This window comes from Aythya ferina, assembly GCF_964211825.1.
Source record: "Aythya ferina genome assembly, chromosome: 3".
Lineage (NCBI taxonomy): Eukaryota > Metazoa > Chordata > Aves > Anseriformes > Anatidae > Aythya > Aythya ferina.
The window spans coordinates 80,477,360-80,499,099 of NC_140298.1; the positions used below are offsets into that span (position 1 = coordinate 80,477,360).

The 21,740-nt window shown below is 38.6% G+C and overlaps 1 long non-coding RNA gene across 1 annotated transcript in view; it reads right to left on the reverse strand.

Moving 5' to 3' along the window:
- Positions 1 to 1,692: 1,692 nt before the first annotated feature.
- LOC311435102 overlaps positions 1,693 to 21,740 on the reverse strand; it is a 33,268-nt gene continuing 13,220 nt past the window's right edge. Inside the window, exon 2 of the long non-coding RNA XR_014691941.1 lies at positions 1,693 to 2,260. This is a non-coding gene — a long non-coding RNA (uncharacterized lncRNA). The remainder of the gene's footprint in view (positions 2,261 to 21,740) is intronic.

Here is a 21,740-nt window from a genome sequence, read left to right on the forward strand (position 1 = left end):
TGAAGCATCTACAGGTGGCTACAAAAATCTCTTCCTGGAAATTGTGCATGTTTCTAATACAAATAAATAGTTCTGCCAGAAAAGAAAAAAAAAAGCTTCATTAAAAACTTGAGTTGATGGACGGACTGCAAAATAAGTGCATATAAACAAGTTCACTTTTCCTGATGTAAGAATTTTCTGCTATGTTTTAGTGTCTACAGAGGTCAGTAGAACTTAAAAAATGTTCTTTAAAAAGCTCAAAGTTGCAAGAAAAAAAAAAAAGTAGCTTGTTCATAACTATATCTAATTCACAGTTGCTGGTGGCACTTAGGAGAAAACATGGAGCTATGATTATATGCTTACTATAGGGGTGTAAGCAGTGATACATTGTGATTATACATGCTGCGAAAGCTTAAAAATAGTATTTACCTAAGTATCACTGCGCTTGGAAGGAATTTGTGAAAGAAAGGTAAAGAGAAAGAAAGTTGGGCTGCACAGTTGTAGAATTATTTATACGCATTTTCTTTTGATGTTTCCTATCCCTGCCCTATGTTTAATTTCCTAGTTTATTTCTTGAATAAGAATACTAAGTTTTAACAGCTATATTTCTACATTAAAAACTAAATTGTTCGTACAACACTACTAATCATGCTGAAACAATCATTCACTTATAAAGGGTCTGAATTTGACTGTATGGGATGAATTATAGTCCTTTATTTATTTTTTTCACTAGCATGACCTTCATGTTAGCTGAAATTTCAGAAATTTTCAAAAGAAATTTGTATTCCTGAATGGGTAGACTGAATGGATGACTTCTCTGCCAGGTATCTGTGAACTGCAGACTTGCTAGTAATTCTAAGTTCTCACTAATTTCCAAAACAAAGTATCCTTCACCTAGGATCCTTTTTAGGTATTTGTTTTTCTTGTGTGCTCAGGATTAAACAGATGTGGAGACAAGCTTCACTGTTGTATCTTTTATGCTCAGACAATGAAATTTCTTTGGTTCTAATTGCACACTAACATTCTGAAGCTTTCCACAGTTTTCCAGTCTCATGCATAAAATGTTTCAGAAATGCTGCAAGTACGGTACTACGTTCCTGTGCCTAACTAGTTCAAGTATCATTTTTGATGCCTGTGTGTGTTATGCCCAAGGATTTATCCCTTGATGCTCTAGAGTATTTTATAAATTGTGAAATTTGCTAATGTTGACCTAAGCTGAACAAGTGTCTCTCACGTGTCAAAGTATCCATTTATTGGTATTTCTGAATACCACTGAAGTGAACATCACTAGTCATCTAACAAACCTGTCACAATCTCTTGGAGTGACCTGGAAGGTGCTTGAAAATGCAACTATGTTATTTACAGAGAATTTTGATGTCAGTCTGGTCCTCTCACCAAAGTCATTTCAAAAGAAAGTTTCAGGCAGATTTCTGAGGGTAACTGCTCCGTGATAGGTGCTTACATTAAGTAAATCTGGTAACAGTACCTACAGAGTGCAAATAATAACATAAAAATTAGAGGGTTGATTTTCCTAATATATAAAGAATGGTCTGAGATACACAAATGGAACCATGTGAAGTGGTAAATATTATTATGTCGTTTTAGTCTATTTTTAAGCATTATATCCATAGATGTTTCCATTTCTGGACAGAAGCTTTTTGTTGTCATTGACTTAAACTCTCGTGAGAGCTATAACATCACAAAGCACATAGCTAGCATATAAAAATATATTTTTATTAATTGAATACAGATCAGAACCATTTTTGCGTCATGAAGAACTGAATTACATCAGATGCAAAATTTGATGTTGTAATCTTTCACCTTATAAATGATGAAATACATGAGAAATTGCATTGTTTATCTGGTGGTGGTGGCTTTCTTATATTGAGACAGCAGGCAGAGCTGTTTGGTGGTTTTATTTGTGTTTTTTTTTTTTTTTCTTCTTTTTCTTTTTACTTCTTCTTCCTTTTCCTTTTCCTTTTCCTTTTCCTTTTCCTTTTCCTTTTCCTTTTCCTTTTCCTTTTCCTTTTCCTTTCCCTTTCCCTTTCCCTTTCCCTTTTCCTTCTTTTGATTTCTTTTTCTTTTTCCTTTTTCATGCAGCTGCCTTAATCAAGGAAAGTATGACCAACTTTAGGAACAGATAGATAGTTCTGTATATAGCACCGTTTCACTTGTCTGTACAGGGTTAAAGAGGAATTGTCCAGTTTTATACAAGGTCCACTGACAGAAGTAGAAAGAATCCTGTTTTATGGTCTCATATTATCTTCCTGACGTATCACATCTGAATGTCAGAAAAAAACAAATAATAGTTTAGAAATTTTCTTTCACAGTTATACAAAAGAACTTCTAAAATAATGTAAAATATATTTAAATATATTAAGTTTTAGTTGGTTTAAATTCACTGCTTCTCTACTAACAAACTAAAATGAGAGTAGGTTTATATGTTTCCAGAAATACCTGAATTTTTATTAAAATAATTATGCTAGATGTCTTAGTCTTCGTGTACTGTTGGGACTATCAGTTTCAATGAAATATTTGTATTAATCTATGACATACAACAGTACAGGACAATACAGATGTTCATTGTACAATATTTATTATTATTTATTTATAATACAACTTAGAAATCCTAGATGAAATCAAGATCCCTTTGAATTCAGTATCTTAAAACCAAATAGTAAGAGACAGCTTCTTCTTGCAAGGTTTACAGTTTAACAAGAGAAGACAGGCAGAAACTTGGCTATTTGGGAGTCCATCCTTCTCTGTCTACTGGGCATGGATTTTTCCTTCTGTATATTACCTGCAGCTTTGATTTTTGCAGTCAGTAATACAAATTATGCTCTTAGTTACATCAGTGTCTAGCTACTGGCTGTTTCACTGACATAAATAATGTGCAAAGAAAGATAGATCAAGTCTTGTTTTATTATTACCCTAAAAAGTGCTGTCTGCATGACTGCAGGAAATTTAATACTCATTGCACTAATTCCAGGGCACTGGGAAGAAGAAAACAGTAAAAGCAATAACTGAGGACTGGACTCAGTCGAAGGGTAGTTCTGTTCTTCACTTTTCCCATTCACTACTTCTATTAGTCATTCTTTCTAAAAATGTTATTTATTCACATAAGCCAATATTAATTAAATAAAACTTATACTTGGTCTTGGGAAAAAACTTCCTGATTTATAGTAGGCCAGTAAGTATGGCCATCATCATCCTCATCAGTTGTTCACATATTTCCATTTCAGTACCTGAAACAAGATTGAAATTTTCTCCTTGTAGAGGAACAGATGTCACTGTTCATAAGCTTGTTAGGTCTGGATTTCAGGAAAAGGAATAGTGGGTGGATATGCTTGCAAAATACATCTTTCTTGGTCAGTAGGATCTCATAACACAGCTGCTTGTGCCTTCAGGAACTAACTCTTCAGAATTGCCACTTGTTTTGGATATTTTTTTCAAAATCTCTTTGACTGTAGCACCTCTTAGTTTTAATCTTCAAGGGCAATGTTTCAGAACAGCAATGAAAAGTGGGTCGGCACAGTAGTTTCATAATCACATACACTTTTAGCTTAGACAGCATTGTGTTTACAGATCATTTAATGTGAGAGTAAAATTTACTTATAGCCTCATCTTAGCTGTGGAACATGGATTTGGTTCAAGTACGAGGGTGTGTCATGTATACCTAGCACATTCTTTTATAAGGGAAAAGATCTCTCTTCACAAAAAGAGTATCTTAAATATTCAGTATTAGTCAGAAGGCTAGCCAGAGCAAATATAGCACTTCTAGATATGTAAGACATTTATTTTTCTCTAGAATAAATGCACGCTATTACTTCCCATAATGGAATCAGTGTGCAACCGAAATACTTTTTCTGGATTTTCCATGCCAATGCACAATGCTCCATGGATCCAACAGCACGAAAATTTGGGAGTTTGGCAGAGATGGATCTGTGGTATATTCTCTCAGAACCTTACATCAGTATGACAGAGAGACTAGCAATGCAGGTGCACTGCTGAGAAACCATGTTGCACAGTTTAGGTACAGCCTGACAATCCTGCTCTACTACACAAGGTCAATAGGCTCCTTTTTTGGTAAAGAAGTTTTATTTTATTTTATTTTATTTTATTTTATTTTATTTTATTTTATTTTATTTTATTTTATTTTATTTTATTTTATTTTATTTTATTTATTTTATTTTATTTATTTATTTTATTTTGGTATTAGCCCAGCTTTCAGTAGTGTCTGAGTGACTTCAAACTAAGATCAACGAGAAAGTGCAAAACGAAAAATACCTAAAACTAAACAGTGTTCAGTTTGACAGACATATCCATTTACCCTTTGTCTTGTTAACAGTGACTGAGATGAGCAATTTTTTTTGTAGTGAAATAAGAATTTTGGTTTTGGTGCTGTGGTTCTCTAATACAAGCTCCTGCTACATTTTTCACTCTTGTAACTGATACTTCTTATGAATGCTCAGGTTACTGATCAGAATTCATCTTATCCAGATGAATTACACAAATTTGGAAAGCAGATACAGAGAGGTTATAGTATATAATGAAAGACAAAATTAGTAGTTGACTGTGTGTTTGTGGAAAGTCTTCTTTGTCATTGACTTACATTTTTTAAAATGATTTTGTAAGGTTTTCTGAGACAATGCTTGCTCTATGCATCTTTTTATAACAACTCTTTTAACTGGTTATTCAAAATGTTCATGCATACAACATCATGCAATGATGTTCGTGTATGCAAATCTAAATAAGTATATGACTGCAAATGTACAAATGTGTTACTAATGTAACTTTAGAATTACATAAAAGATAAGGTCTCTCACTTGAGAAGCCACCCACTAATCCAAACAGAAAACAAAAAATGAAATAACAATTTAAAACAAAAAGAAAAGAACTGAGCGTTTAACAGTGAACAAATTGGTACTGGAATGTTTCTTGAATTAACTTGATTGTTGGCCAGAATATGTAGAGTGTGGTTCTTCTCAGAGAAGGAGTATGAAGCTGTTCAAAGCCTAAGGGACACGAAAGGAATTAAATCAATAGTAGGATGGATAAAGAAAACAGAAGGAAAGAGGATTGTAAGAGACATACATCTGAATAGTGTGAGTAAGAGAAAATAAGAATAGGCATAGAATCACAAAGGAAACTGAAAAGATCAAGTAGTGAAGGGCAGGATGTCGTAATATGAAGAACCTTTTTACTTATTTACACATAAGGCATACATCAGAAATCTCCATATGACAGAATTGTGAGTCCTTTTCTGAGGGTCTCAAAGTTTCTATATATTAAGATTGTTTATACTTCTTGCAAGTAGAAGTAAAGAGTATCAATTCTGGAAATTTTCACAGTTAGGGATATTCTGCTGGACAAAGAAGTGTAATCTGTGAGTATAAGAAATAATGTTGAGGAAAAAGACGGAAAGAAGCTTCATCACGAGAGTTATTTAAATGCATCCCATGGATGGCCCTCAAGGAATGTATGGTCTTCAAATCAGGATCACAAGAGATGAAAATGCTAAAAGTAGGTGTTAAACTTGATTAAACTTAACTCATTTTGAGCTACCCATTTTGGTCTCTTTCATGTGCAGAGTAAGGCAGGTGCTTCCAAAGAATGGTCTGTGTCAGTCTAAAGCTGGCATCTACAGTAGGTCAGATGCCATAAGTCAGTGCCATAAAATCAACAATTTTTCTCCACTCATTGTAAGGAAAATCCAGGATCACCAGCTTACATGTACATATCTATCAGTATTGAACCCATCTGAAGGCATATGAGATGAATCCCACAGTATTAATTTTCTAAATGCTTATTTCAGTTTGTGAATAACTGTTGATGCAAATGTAACCCATCTCAGTGCTCTCATAAATCATAGAATGGTTTGGGTTGGAAGGAACCTTAAAGATCATCTAGTTATATCCCCCCTGCCATGGGCAGGGATACCTCCCACCAGACCAGGTTGCTCAAAGCCCCATCCAGCCTAGCCTTGAACACCTCCAAGGATGGGGCATCCACAGCTTTTCAGGGCAACCTGTCCCAGTGTCTCACTACACTCATACTAAAAAAAGTTCTCCTAATATCTAATCTAAATATCCCCTCTTTTAGTTAAAAGCCATTACTTCTTGTCCTGTCACTACACTCCCTCTTAAAAAGTCCCTCCCCAGCTCTTACCAGATACTGATTAAATTAGCCATTCAAATCCATCAACATTTTTTGGCAATTTTGCTGATAATCTCTATAATTTGTCTGAGATACATAAATAGCATATAATCATTGATTCGTGAAATATCCTGAGTTAGAAGGGACCAACAAAGGTCCTTGAGTCCAAATCCTATCTCTACACAGGACCACAAAAAATCAGACCCTGTCTGAGAGCATTGTCCAAACACTTGAACTTTGACAGGCTAGGTGCCATGACCACTGCCCTGGCAAGCCTGTCCCAGTGCCCGACCACCTCTGGGTACAGAACCTTTCCCTAACCCCCAGCCTGACCCCCCCCTGTCCCAGCTCCATGCCATTCCCTCGGGTCCTGTCGCTGTCCCCAGAGAGCAGAGCTCAGCGCCTGCCCCTCCGCTCCCCTAGTGAGGGAGCTGCAGGCCGCCATGAGGCCTCCCCTCAGCCTGCTCTTCTCTGGGCTGAACAAACCAAGAGACTTCATCTGCTTCTCCTATGTCTTACCCTCCAGACCCTTCACCATCTTCGTAGACCTCCTTTGGACACTCTAACAGTTTTATATCTTTCTTATACTGTGGCAACCAAAACTGCACCCAGTACTCGAGGTGAGGCTGTACCAACGCAGAGCAGAGCAGGACAATAGCTTCCCTTTACCTGCTAGCAATGCTATGCTTCACAGAATCACAGAATCACAGAATTTTCTAGGTTGGAAGAGACCTCAAGGTCATCGAGTCCAACCTCCAACCTAACGCTAACAGCCCTCCACTAAACCATATCCCTAAGCTGTACATCTAAGCGTCTTTTGAAGACTTCCAGGGATGGTGACTCCACCACTTCCCTGGGCAGCCTGTTCCAATGCCTCACAACCCTTTCTGTAAAGAAGTTCTTCCTAACATCTAACCTAAAACTCCCCTGGCTCAACTTAAGCCCATTCCCCCTCGTCCTGTCACCAGGCACGTGGGAGAACAGGCCAACCCCCACCTCTCTACAGCCTCCTTTAAGGTATCTGTAAAGAGCAATAAGGTCACCCCTGAGCCTCCTCTTCTCCAGGCTGAACAAGCCCAGCTCCCTCAGCCGCTCCTCGTAGGACTTGTTCTCCAGGCCCCTCACCAGCTTCGTCGCCCTTCTCTGCACCCGCTCAAGCACCTCCATGTCCTTCTTGTAGCAAGGGGCCCAAAACTGAACACAGTACTCGAGGTGCGGCCTCACCAGAGCTGAGTACAGGGGGACGATCACCTCCCTAGCCCTGCTGGTCACGCTGTTCCTAATACAAGCCAGGATGCCGTTGGCCTTCTTGGCCACCTGAGCACACTGCTGGCTCATATTCAGCCGACTGTCCACCATCACTCCCAGGTCCTTCTCTGCCTGGCAGCTTTCCAACCATTCCTCTCCCAGCCTGTAGCTCTGCTTGGGGTTATTGCGCCCCAGGATATAGTTGGCCTTCCTGGCTGCCAACCTCTCATCTGTATGTATATCCAGGGTTGTCCTATCCCGAGTGCAGAATCCAGCATTTCCTCTTGATAAATTTCATGTGGTTGGTGATTGCCCAACCTTCAAATTTGTCTGGGTCTCTCTGCCAGGCCTCTCTACCTTGGAGGGAGTCAACAGCTCCTCCTGATTTAGCGCCATCTGCAGACCTAAATATATATATAGATATGTGTAATCAGGAATAAATAACCCTATTTTCAAAACTTAATTTTTAAAGAAGTAACATCAGGATTTAAAACATTTTTGGAATTACTCTGCTCTCATTGACTTAGAAAGTTAGAAGCTTACATATCTTAAATTATAGCCTAATGGATAGTAGGAATTTGTTGATTCTTTGTTCAAGCTATAGTTTGAGTGTTGTGCATTTGTTTTGCATGAGGTTCCACAGTGAGAATGAGGACTGAAAATAGATTGTGAATAACTGCCTGCTACATGGACACCATTCCTTTAGCACTGAATCAGATGGGAGTGAATATATGCAATTTTGTAATAAGAGACTATCATAAGGAAAATGCATTAAAGAGCGAAGTTAAGATTACAATAATAAATCATAAATAATACTTACAGCTCTAATCCAGAGCACACCTCCTGCAGGAAAGGACACCATCTCCTGCACCAGGCCCACCAGGCCCTTCCTGTAGCCCCAGACCTGCATGCCATCTGCCCTTCAGTGCTCAGTGTCAAGGCCTCTGCTGTATCACTAATCTGTCCAGTTGATGCTGGGGATTGCTGCGCCCTGTGGCACATCCCCAGGTTTGCTGAGTGGACTCATGCTGTTTTAAGCATCCCTTCCATGCACACTTCTGCACAAACTACTCCATCTACTAGCTACTGCTTGCTGCCCTATAGGTGTGACAGTGATACAGATCATCTGCTAGCACTAGCTCAATGGGTGTGTGACAGTCCCTCAACAGGATTTAGTAGCGGACAAAAGGTCTAAGCTCCTTTTAAGCAAGAAAGTCTAGTAGATGTTTTTACAAGCTGAAATTGCTAGCAGCAAAATCTTCTAGTGCCCACACTTTTCCAGTAGCAGCTGGCACCCCAGTATTCTAGGAAGAGTTCCCACAAATCTTCCAACAATTCCAAGCAACAGAAGAAGCTGAGCCTGGAAACTGCTGTGTAAAGTGTTGTCTGTTAGGTGCCTTTGTTTTCTGCACTCTGGGCATGTTTTGAAAGAGGAGGTAAAGTTTAAATGACTTAGTTTTACTTGTATGGTCCTATATTGCATACTTTTAGAGTAGGAGAGGGTCTTTTCCTTTATGCTTTACTGGAGTACCTAGTATAAGGCATCCAGATAGATAAATAACCGTCAAGAGATTCATTTAAATTACTTATCACAAAAGGGGGGTTAAATCTTCTGCATGAGCAGAATGCCTGAACATTGTGCATTTCTTGACAGTTGGAAAAGTTGGGCTGAAGACAATGTTGAGAAACTCCTCTCCCACACTGAACAACTTACATGGTTTCTCTTAAACAGACCATTATTAATTGTTTTCAGAAATATTTCAGAAGATTGATTCATGCATAAAAATGCTTTTAGTCAAGCATTTCTAGTTTCAGAAGCTCTGCTTAAAAAGCTTCATAATTTTCTTGAAGAAAGAGCTTTAATTACATTGGAGCAATAGAGTGGGATTTATGCATATATTCTAATTATGTACCAGTAAAACTGAAAAGCTCTTCGTTAAAACCATGTGGAGAAAAATCAGACACATGCCAGCACTTCATTACTGAGAACTTAAGAGGAATTGTGTGGTGCCTTATTATCAGTACTACATAAATAGAAGAGCACTCCACATATTGCATATGTCGACACAGTCTTTTAGATTAAAAAATAGGCTGATTTTAAGAAAACAGAAGAGGATACAAATTAACTCAGTTAATTTTTCCAAAGCAATTAATTCTATATAGTGATAACAGCACCTTGTTACCCTTGTTACCTATTTAGTAGAGCAAGTATAATAATAAACATGTTCTTTCTAATTTAAATCTGTGTATATACATCCATGCATAGATATAGAGAGAGCATATAGGATGAAAGATGAAGGTCCATTTGTCTACAATCTAATTAGATCTTAGTGATCATGAAATCATAGTTACGTCATGTAATAGTTCATAAGAACTACATGCATATAGCGTGAGCAGAATATACATGTATGCCATGCTTTCTGTTTAAACATAAGACTTTTTTTGATGAAGGGTTTTCTCATGCTGTAAACAAGAACAGCTGGTGCACAGGCTGTGTTACAACACACTGTAATAACAATACAATAGACTTACTGTTAGTTGTAAGATTGTGTATAAAGAAGTTATTCACGTTTTAAGCAGAGAACTGCTAAGCACTTCTTGTCAAATTGTAGAGCTTCGTGAACAATTCCCATTGAGTTACCATATTATGATAAAATAAGCTCACAAGCTGCTGACTCCAAAGCCGTAGAAAGAGGGAACTGAATAAACTCAATTTGAGCAGGGTACGGGGATAACAGTGGACGGTAGAAACGAGAAAGGAAATAACAGCATGTCCCCATAGTGAGTTCTTTTTCTGAAAGGCCAACTTCTGCAACTATTTCTTTGCTATCAAGTCCCTTCATATTATAGCTCTTCCCATAAAATAAATAAATAAATAAAAATAAAAAAGGATATTGCTGTATGTTCTAAATGAACCAGCTCATTAAACATAAAGAAAGTTACAGAGAACGTTTCTTGTGTCTGTTTGTGTAAAATACCTAGATAATTATTTGTTAGGTAAAAAAGCTTACCGTGCATATCACTGAATGATTAAACAACAAAAAAATCCAAATATTTGCAGTATCTCTTGTCTACCTCTATCAGTAATTATTTGCAAGGACAGCTATTAATTGTTTTTGGGGGGTGACTTCAAAGCAGAATATGAATGAAAGGGACTTTCACTGTCATCAGATTTAGTCTTCTCTTATTACAGACAAATGTCTTGTGTAATCTGCTTCTTAAACTGAACAGATTTGAATTTAAGCACCTAAGACTTTTGTCTAAATAATTCCTATGAGAAGAAACTGCACTGATATTTCTAGCTTGTATTTATGCTTAGTTACATGATGCTGATTTCTAGTAACAAGAATTACCTGTGTGCTTTTGCCTTAACACTGGTGTTTTCTTAGACAGAAGTCGAGTTTTTTAACTTTTGTGTTTTTTTTTTTTTTTTTAATTATTTTAACTTTATTTATTTGTTTGTTTGTTTGTTTATTTTTGCTGAAAGAAATGAGTGTTCCTTAATCTTTTCCTATAGATTAATAATCTTTTGTCTGGTTTCATTTGAAATTATTTTTTGTTGAATATTAATAACCAGAATTGTACACAGTACCTCACATTAGATCTGTCAAAGCTTGAACATTGTTGTCAATCTTACTGTCTTTTCTAGGAAATGTTTGAGACAAAGAAGATTGTATTTGCCTTTTTTAGACTAACTTGTATGAGTTTCTTTCTTAACTTTTCAGTTGTTTTCTGAAAATGAACCTTTTATTACAGACATTATTTTTAGTCCTATGTGTGTAACATTGCACTTCATACTCTTCAGGTTCCTATCGTCCATCTTTAAGGTCATGCATTTTTTCCTGTAAGATATAAAACCTCTTTCTTAGTATATTTTGTTACCTCAGTGATTTTCAGTTTTTCTACATGTGCTGTGTTTACAGCTTACAAATAATTTCAATAGCTATATGGATGATACATGTACAGCAATAGATGTACTTCATTTATTTTATCCAGATTACAACTCTTTAACGTTATATACTTATGTCTGTCTATAATGGTATAAAGAGGTTGATAGCTTTTACTGCAGAACTTGATTTAGAGCAAGGAACTGATGGTTTCATGACAAATACCATCCAGAACATTTTAGCTTCTTCCTTGCATGGAAACAAAACAAAACAAAACAAACAACAACAACAACAAAAGTAAAATTTAAACAAATGTTCATAGAATCACAGAACGATGGAGGTCTTCTGGTCCAACACCTTTGCTCAATTAGGGACACCCAGAGCAGGGTGCCCAGGACCATATCCAGTGCTTTGTCACCTGCATAGTAAAGAAGTGCTTCCTTCTGGTTAGACAGTACCTCCTGTGTTCCATGTTGTACCCACTGCCTCTCGTCCTGGTTCTGTGCACCACTGAAAAGAGCATCGCTCTGTCTTCATTGCATCATCCCTTCAGGTATTTATACACATTGGTAAGTTCCCCCCTAAGCCTCTTCTCCAGGCTGAACAGGCCCAGTTCTCTCATAGGATTGGTGCTCCAGTCTCTAAATCATCTTGGTAGCCTTCCATTGGTCTTTTTCTCTTATGCCTAGATCTCTCCTGCAATGAGGGACCCAGAACTGGACACAATACTGGACACAAAATGGTTTGGTTTCACCAATACCAAGTTAAGGGTGAAGGATCACGTCCCTTGCCCTGCTGGTGATACTTTGTGTAATGCAGCCAAGAATGCCATTAGCTTTCTTAGCAGCAAGGACACATTGCTGACTCATGTTCAACTTGCAGTCCACCAGGACTCCTAAGTCCTTCTCTGCATGGCTGCTTTCCAGCTGGGTGGCTCCCTGCGTGTACTGGTGACTGAGGCTGTTCTTCCCCAGGTGCAGGACTTTGCACATCTTCCGTGTTGAATTTCATGAGGCTTTTATCAGCCCACCTCTCCAGCCTCTTAAGGTCTCTCTGGTTGGCTTCTTGGCACTCTGTTAAGCCAGCCACTCACCCCATTCTCACGTCATCCGTGTATTTATTGAGGGTGCACTCTATCCCACCATCCAGATTGTTAGTTAAGTTGTTAAACAAGACTAACCCCAGGGTACTCCATTTATTACAGGCCTGCAAGTAGGTTTTTCTCTACTGATCAGTACCCTCTGGGTCCAGCTGTTCAACAGTTCTCTGTGAGAACCTTAGAGGGGACAAAGGCCTTACCAAAATCCAGGAAGACAATATCCACTGCTTCCCCCTCATCCATCAGGTTGGTGATTGCATTATAGAAACTTGCCAGGCATGACTTCCCCTTGGTGAATCATTTCTGACTACTCCTGATGACTTTCTCCTCTTTCATGTGCCTGGAAATCATTTCCAGAATTAGCTGCTCCCTCATCTTCCCAGGGACTGAGTTGAGGCTGACAGGCCTGTAGTTCCCCAGCTCCTTCTTTTTGCTGTTATTGAAGGTAAGTGCCACATTTGCCTTCCTCTAGTCTTAAGGTGCTTCTCCCAGTTGCCATGATTGAGCAAAGATTATAGAGTGGCCTCACAATGATATCTGCCAGCTCTCTCAGTACTCATGGGTGCATCGTGTCGGAGCCCATGGACTTGTGAATGTCCAGTTTGCTCAAGTGTTCCCTGACCTGATTCTCTTCCACAAAAGGTCCTTGCTCCATCCATTCAGCCTGACCCCTGGAAACTTGGATTACTGAAGTCCAGTCTTGCTGATAGAGGTTGAGGCAAAGAAGGCATTCAGTACCTTGGCCTTTTCACTGTCCTGGATAACCAGATCTCTCTCTTTTTTTTTTTTTTCTTTTTTTTTTTTTCCCTTCAGGAGAAGGCCCACATTTTCCCTGGTGTCCCTTTCATCACCGGTAGAAGCCCTTCTTATTGTCCTGGATGTCCTTGGCCAGGTTCAATTCTATCTGGGCTTTATCTTTCATATCTTGATATCTTCTTGGACAATGTCTCTTCGTTCTTCCCAGGTTACCTGTCCTTGCTTCCACCCCCTGTAGACTTCCTCTTTATGGGATGTTGTTGCTGAGCTCCTGAGTTCCTAAACTTATTCTAGCAAGAATTCCTACTGTGATTATCATAGTCATAACGGGACTGAATTTGTGTGTTAGTTGCATGTCTCTCACAAAATGTTTCCTGACAGAGCAAAGCTGAAGAAGTAGCACTGCATACTAAGAACAGCTCCGAAATCCCAAGGAAAATTAAGAACTGATGAGCATCTGCTGCTCTAGGAAACCATTTAATATTAGCATCATCACTTTTCCAACTGGAGATTGTTAGCTGTAACCAAAAGGAAAAAGGGGTTGAAAAGCATTGTAGGGCTTCAGACAATATTCCATTCAAACAAGAGGAACAGGAAAAAATAACATGCTGGTATCATTTTATTTTATTTTATTTTATTTTTTGGTCTGACAGGTAAACTCAATTTCTCAGATGTGTAATACAAAAAGATTTCTCACTATTAATTTCTAATAAAAAGGTTTTCTCAGCATCTGCAGAAAAGCTATAATGAAATGTTAAACTAAATTGTGGTTGACTTAATAGAGCCACAGAATAGTGTATGTGCACTACCCTATTACCTGTATCATAGATTTTCACAATAAGATATTGAAAGGAGCAAGTGATAAATGCTGAAAATACAATGTGACTAACTCAACTCTCTTTCTGTCAACAGGAGCCAGGAAAACATTTACTTTTACTAGAAACAGTTGTGTTGGTATAGGTCATATAATGTCTGTTTGCTTCAGAGTCAAACTGAGCTTTCTGAAGTGGATTTGTAAAGCAAATATTTTTTCCCTCTCCAAAAATTTTTGTGTGTTCTGCTCTATTTATCTCTCAACAAGTCCTGTTCACCTATAATACTTATAATGAACAGACCTGTCTAAAGGCCTTCTTCCAAAGAGGGCTAGAGGTTAGAAATAAGATGTCTCCAGAGCTATTTCTAACTTTACACAAAATGATCCTCAGGTTCATTGTATCTTGACACAGAGGTAAAGTTCAGCTGCATGTTCCATTAGCACTAGTGATTCAGTCACAGCACTTAATCATATTCTAAACTCTATCATTGCCAGCAAAAGGTCTAGAAATCTATTTTCAGGAAGGCTGAATATTCCCTTTACAGTAGTGCTTCTAAAGCAATGCAGTGCTTAGTTCATTCAGTATATGGAAACAATATGGAAGTCAGTGACAAATTAATATTCTTATATATAAAACTGTTTTGTAATTGTTTATTATTGTCCTATTGATTTTTTTTATTTCACAAAATAAGATAATATTATTTTCTTTCCTTAAGGAATATGTATGAATTGCCTCTATGCAGGCTAACACAGGGGTTCTTGTCTGAGGGAAAATGCACCTCGGTGCGTATTATTGCTGAAAAAACAAGGCTACGAGCATGGTCCAAGCTTGTAGACACCTATTATTGTCCTGCATAGAGAGATGAAACACCTGTTTAGACACAGGTGATTTTTCAGATGTTGTTTTACAGTCCTCAGTGGAGCTGTCTTCTGCTTTGGAAGCCTGTATTTCTTCAACTCTCCCCTTTCTCTGTTAAGCAGTTGAGAAGATCATCTTTCCACTCATCACATTTATCTCTTGGCACACTGTGTAAGAAACTGTCAGGTCATCCCAGAAAGTACCCAAAAGAAAATGTAGATGGGCAAGAAACTGAGTTCCTCATGTCAATCTGTGCCTTCAGTCACCAGAGGTAGTTCAGTACTAAAGCCAGGCTGTCATTTGACAGATGGAAATCTTTACAGCATTGTTGTTTTGCCGGTACTTGTTCAAGGACAAATGAAACTGGGATTTCAAACAGGCATCAGTGGGCCTCTAAAACAGACAGTGAGGTGTTACTACTGCATCTTGTGTTGCTGTTTCTTCTTCCTAATTACATGATTAGACTGATATGGAAAAGAACTGGTTCCCAGGAGACAAGTTTTAGTAGATGAAGGGAGTCTAACACCAGCAACTGAAGTTCTATAAAATGAAACATATTACTTGGAGAAAGAAAAAGGACATAAGCCTGTTCTTCAGGCACAGTTGTCTCAGAACCCATCTCTATGTCTCCTCTTGTAAACCCCAAAACATGAAGCAAGTCTTCTATGGATTTCTGCTGAGTGATGGAAACCTCTTCATGTTGTAGCAGTTTGTTAGACTGGAATTAGAGATCTCAGAGAATAAGATTAAAAAATAAAAGGTGGTATAGTATGTCCTGAATCTAGGTTTCAGGTTCAGGGAAGGCAGGGAGAGAGGGGAAAAATGGAAATGTGGGGGAAATATCCCACAGACATATTTTTGGACTTGCTGAATGCATGGGCAGCCACCCACTATGCCTTATGTTAGGCACTGAAAAGAATGACATTCTTTCTTCAACAGGACCTGGGCTTCTCTGAGAATGCACAACAGCAGGATGCTATATATGAATGTGATGAGGACTTGGAAGTGGTCCTGCTTTGCCCAAAATCATCCTCAAGTGCAGGAAATCCGACCAGAGCATGGCTAAGTGAAGTGTATGTTCCATTGTGCTGGGAAACTTACTTTACAAGTAAGAGAAAAGCAGAGTTCACATAGGGTAGAACAAGTTTTCTTTCCTTAATCTAGCCAGCTGAGTTAACCTGCTGCCTGTTATAAGGAGAATGAAAGAAATCTAGTGGCTTCAGGAAGAGGGGTAAATGATGGCAGGAGAGATGGAAAAGATGGAAAAAAAGGAAAATAGTTGGACTTATATAGAGTCAGTTAGGGAAAGTGGAGTGATGATGTTACAGATAAATTTTACTCATGGAACCAGATCCACAAGTATCACATGAGCAAAAGTCTTAGAAATGCTTATTCTTACTGGAACTATGTGAGTGAGAAAGATTCATTTACCTTCCATACATTGAAAAGTTCACATCATCAAACCCACATCACAATCAGCTTTGGTGGGCAATAACATTTTAAACATTCAGCAATGGCAAATTGTACCAAATAAGTACCAATGCTAACAACAAAAGTAAAACTTGCTATGTAATGAATATCAGTACAGTAGGCTGAGAAATATGTTTGCTTGGCATTCCAAAAATCCTGGGCATCATAAACATGTCTGATGTGTCTAGTGCTGGTGTGGTGTGACTGTGAGAGCACAAAGTATACTGAACAGCCATCTCTTCTTTCAGTTAGTTATGCTAGATTCTTTTCCATGGATATTGGAAGGAATGTATATCTGCTTAAAGCCTGGAACAGCTGGGCATGTTTCCCCATTAAACATGATCATGTTGTCTTAGGTTTCATTTTAGGGACCAGAAATAACCAGACCTAGTGTTAATTCCTGAAAGATGGAGTAGGGTATATTGAAATTTGTAACTTACTGTTGATCAGCTGAGAATCTGGAAGATGAAATGGTGCTATCAGTAAACAGTAGTGTTGGAGTTCCTTTCAGCCAGGGCTGTGAAGTCACAGCAGGTTATGATATTCAGCGATGCCCCAGAAATTTAAAGTATGAATGTGAATGAAGTTGTGAGTCCCCCAGATATTCTTCTCAGGACAGTCATTGGAATAGATCTAGAAAACATTGTAAATGTAGGTATGGATCCTTCTGTTGCAGATGTTTAAGTAAAACTCCCTAATTATAAAATAAAACAGCCTTCTGATGAAAATTATCAGGGAGTAGCTACAATAGGACGCACCACACGTTAATGTGAGTTAGTGGCTCACCATTACAGAAACTGAGTTGAAATGCATACAAAACATGAGGGAACACATAGTCCTTGAAAACACGCTTGAAGTTAAAAGAAGTCTAGTACCTGGTAGAAGAGGAGATGGAGCAGTTTTTGCTTAGACCAGAACTGCAACACATTTCCAAAGTAAAGCACTATTGCTCAAGTGATATATAGAAAATGATATAATTCCATGCTTAATAGGCTAACTAGAAGCAAAAAAAATAACACCTGAATGTTTTGAACTACTAGGCTGGAACAGGAATGATCACTTGTTAAGCATATTAATTTTTCTTCATGTGCAATGAATCTTGAAAACTACAGCAGTTTGTCAAAATAATTAAATTCCATTTGCTTTTCAGATATAAATGCCTACACATCCTGCCAAAGTAATCATTGCTTGCTACTCAGATGCTTAAACTTTCATATGTGTATTTTCTAAACCACAATTTTTCTTTTTCTTTTACGAGGTAAGGAAAAAAAGAAAAAACACATTGATTTATTCATACAGATTATAACTTTCAGTGTTGCTCACGCTGATCCTACTAAGAGAATTATGTTCTCAGAATCAAGTTCACATGTATTACAGTGATAAAACAAAGCTGAATTTTCTGTATTTTTTGACAATGCTAATTTCTCTTTGATTTGTTTCATCTGTGTTATCAACCATTCAGGCTACTGCATTATAAAATGAAGAAGGCCTGGTGATTTCAGGTACCATACCATTATCTTATTTTGTAATTCCATTATATCTGCGAGTAGACATCCACATGCATTTTTTCATAGATTTCTTACTTCTTTCATTGATAGCAACAGAGTCAGTTAATCAAAAAAAGTTTTTTTGGTATCCTTTGCAAATCCTCTATGGTTACTGCTGTGATGCTTCTGTACAGATCAAGCACCTTTGTTCAGTACAGTAACAGCCCGGCACACAAAGCCGACCAAAAACCCCAATGTCAAACCACACTAAAGAAAACTATGAAACTAGTTAATTGTACTGACGCACAGTTAGTCTATACCTAGGTCATAGGGAAAGGAAGGCTTTTCTCAGTTCTTGTCAAGGTTCTGAATGCAGTCTGCCACACACTCCAAGACAGCAGGCTGCCTGCACTCCACAGGAGCTCTGACGTGCCATGGCCATATAGCCTTGGGTCAGAGTGTAGTGATGGTGCTGTGTGAGCTGGGAGGGGCTATCATGGTTACTGCACAAGGGAGAAAGAAGCTAGGCTGAATGTCTTCTCAGCAAATCTCTGAACCTGCTCAATTTTTGTGCATGTGTGGGGTGAAAAAAAAATCAATAGGACCATTTGTCTGCTTGAAGGGTGTTTTTTTTTCTTGCTCCCTCAAATCCAGTCCCAGTCCCCAAATTCTACCCCAAATACATTTTGATTGAAAAAAGGCTCAGCTTTGTATTGGCAATAATAAGCAGCCAGCATTCACAATCAAATTCAGAATTCATAAGAATAGAAAGATTTTTTAAGGTGAGTTATTTTATTCACTAGCTTTTTGATTCTTTTGGATGCACCTAGGTCAAATTTTCATGATTTCTTCTGCAATCAATATGACTATTAAAAAATAAATAAATAAATAAATAAATGTTTTAAAATGAAGCTGTTGTTTACAGGAAATCAGTTACCTCTAGGAAGTGGACTTTTAAAGGAAAAATATTTTGAACCTTCTAATGAACTGTTCAAAATTCACTTTGCCAAAGGTCAGGATTTTTTACCCTTTTCCCACCTCTTGGTTAGTTTATCCATCCTCATTGATAAGGCCTCCAAGCTAAAGATTGTCTCTCATTAAAGCTATACTCTGCTTTACTCTGAAGGCCTTTTCCGTGCTGGAAAACACTATGCCGAGTGATGTAAACGGATTGGTATCTACGTTGTTCATGATTCAAGTCTTTTGTGGCAGGGATTCACATCCATTCCAACAGGACATAACACCAGGAGAGCACTATGATTCAAGGACTGTTTCATCATCCCTTGCACCTCAACAATATGGTCCTTGTATCCATAGGAAAGGGTTGTGACCTACTCCTAATCCTTAACAAGGGGACACAAAGCTTCCACTGATGTTACCATTCCTTGGAGAACAGTAATGGGCTGAGCTAATTCAGGTCACTTTCCTACAGTATGCAGACTTCGAATCCTTATGAACACTATCTTATCGGTGTCAGGGAGCAGCATGAGGCAAGATGCCCCACAAAGCAAGCTTAATGCTGAGGACAACACCAAGGCAGAGAGGGCAGTGGCCTCTCTGAAAAGAGCACCTGAATGAGGAGAGCAGAACAGGTCTGGGGACAGTAGTCACACAGTCTAGTAATTGCCAAACAAGTCTGTAGTTCCAAGACAGGTCTGAGACCAGGCCAGAAAATCAGGCTTGCAGGTCAGTGTCAGGGAGGTATGTATGCACAAGCATACCTGCATCGTGGCTCAGGAACAGAAACAGGTGAGAGAGAGCCTGAGCTTACATCCTGCTCCCAAGTGAAGTGGGGAAAGGCTCCCAAAGAGGATTCTCATAGCTCTCCTCAAGGCCTTCACCGTATCAGAGCTGGTCCTGAATCCAGGCAGCCTTCTCAGCATGGGGGAGGATGCATGTAGTTCTTGCAGTTCCCAGCTGACAAGGTAATTAAATGATTTCATCCATTTTGGAGTGTGAACCCATTTCGTGTTAACCATGAAATTAGAAAGCTGAACTGACTGGAGAGTGTTGGTGCATTCTGTGTATATGTATACTTTGCAAAACAAGTCACACTAAGTATTATTTCAATACTCTATCATAACATTAATGAATCATTAATCTTCTTTTGTAGATTTGATATAGAATTTAGTATCTTTTCTAGTGTATTTTTTTATTATTTATATTTAATCATCTGAACCAGGAGACTGTAAGTGATTTCATAAACAACAAATTAATCTTTATAATCATCCCTACAGAACAGAAGGTGTGGGTTTTGGCTGACAGCAAGTTGAACATGAGGCAGCAGTGTGCCCTGGCAGGCAGGAGGGCCAACTGTACCCTGGGGTGTATCAGGCACAGCGCTGATAGCTGGTGGAGGGAAGGGATTGTCCTGCTCTGCTCCGCGCTGGTGTGTACTTTGAGTACTGTGTGCAGTTTTGGATGCCACAATATAAGAAGGAAATAAAGCTATTACAGAGTGTCCAAAGGAGTGCTATGAAGATGGTGAAGGGTCTGGAGTGCAAGATGTATGAGGAGCAGCTGAGGTCGCTTGTTTTGTTGAGCCCAGAGCAGAGCAGGCCGAGGGGAAGCCTCATGGCAGCCTGCAGCTCCCTCATGAGTGGATCAGAGGGGCAGGCGCTGAGCTCTGCTCTCTGGGACAGCAACAGAACCTGAGGGAACGTCATGGAGCTGGGACAAGGGAGGGTCAGGCTGGGTGTTGGCCCAGCCTGAGCTGGTGTCAGGCCACCAGAGGGTGGTCAGGCACTGGGACAGGTTCCCCAGGGCAGTGGTCATGGCACCAAGCCTGTCAAAGTTCAAAGAATCATTTGGAAAATGCTTTCAGACTCTTTTCAGTTGTGCCCAGCGAGAAGATCACAGAATCACAGAATCGTCTAGGTTGGAAGAGATCTCCAAGATCACCTAGTCCAACCTCTGACCTAACACTAACCAGTCCTTCACTAAACCATATCACTAAGCTCTACATCTAAACGTCTTTTAAAGACCTCCCCATTGGAATGGAGCAGCGCATTCCAATGCCTAGCAATCCTCTCAGTAAAGAAGTTCTTCCTAATATCCAACCTAAACCTCCTCTGGTGCAACTTTAGCCTGATCCCCCTCATCCTGTTACCAGGCACGTGGGAGAATAGACCAATTCCCACCCTGCTACAGCCTCCTTTAATGTACCTACAGAGAGCAATAAGGTCACCCCTGAGCCTCCTTTTCTGGGCATAAACTAAAGCACAGGAGGTTCCAGCTGAATATGAGGAGGCACTTATTTACTGTAAGGGTGACAGAGTACTGTCACATGTTGCCCAGAGAGGTTGTGGAGTCTCCCTCTCTGGAGATATTCAAGACCCACCTGGATGCCATCCTACGCAATGTGCTCTAGGTGATCCTATTCAGCAGGAGATTTGGACTAGATGATCTTTCAGAGGTCCCTTCCAACCTCAGTCATTCTGAGATTCTGAATAGTACTTTCAATAAAAGTAGCATCTAACATACAGCAAGTGTTTGTGTATATATAGCATCAGAAAATTAAAGCCATATACAGCAACTGTTAGAAATATATTTATATGTACACATTTAATACTGTTCTTTTATTGTTATATGTATATTTAGTGTTATTAAAGCATAATGCATGGTTTTAATATTCGTTTGATATGTGTTTTAAGATTTTATTGTCTAATATTCCAAACACAGAAAACAGTTTATATCACATACCTCTTTACCCATTTGTAAAAACAAGTATTTTATAAAAGCAGTAACTGGATTAAAAGATGTAAAATACAAGTTTTAGAACTAGTTATAATGTGAATGGTTTGTAATACATTAACTGGAATCTACCAAGGAAAAGTATTTTCTTCTACATTTCAATTTATATGAATATTACTATTTTCTTACAACATCATTCACAATTTATAAAGGAAAGAATCATCTTTTTCAACAACAAGAAGCATAGAATCATAGAATAATTCAGGTTGAAACAGACCTCTAAGATCATCTA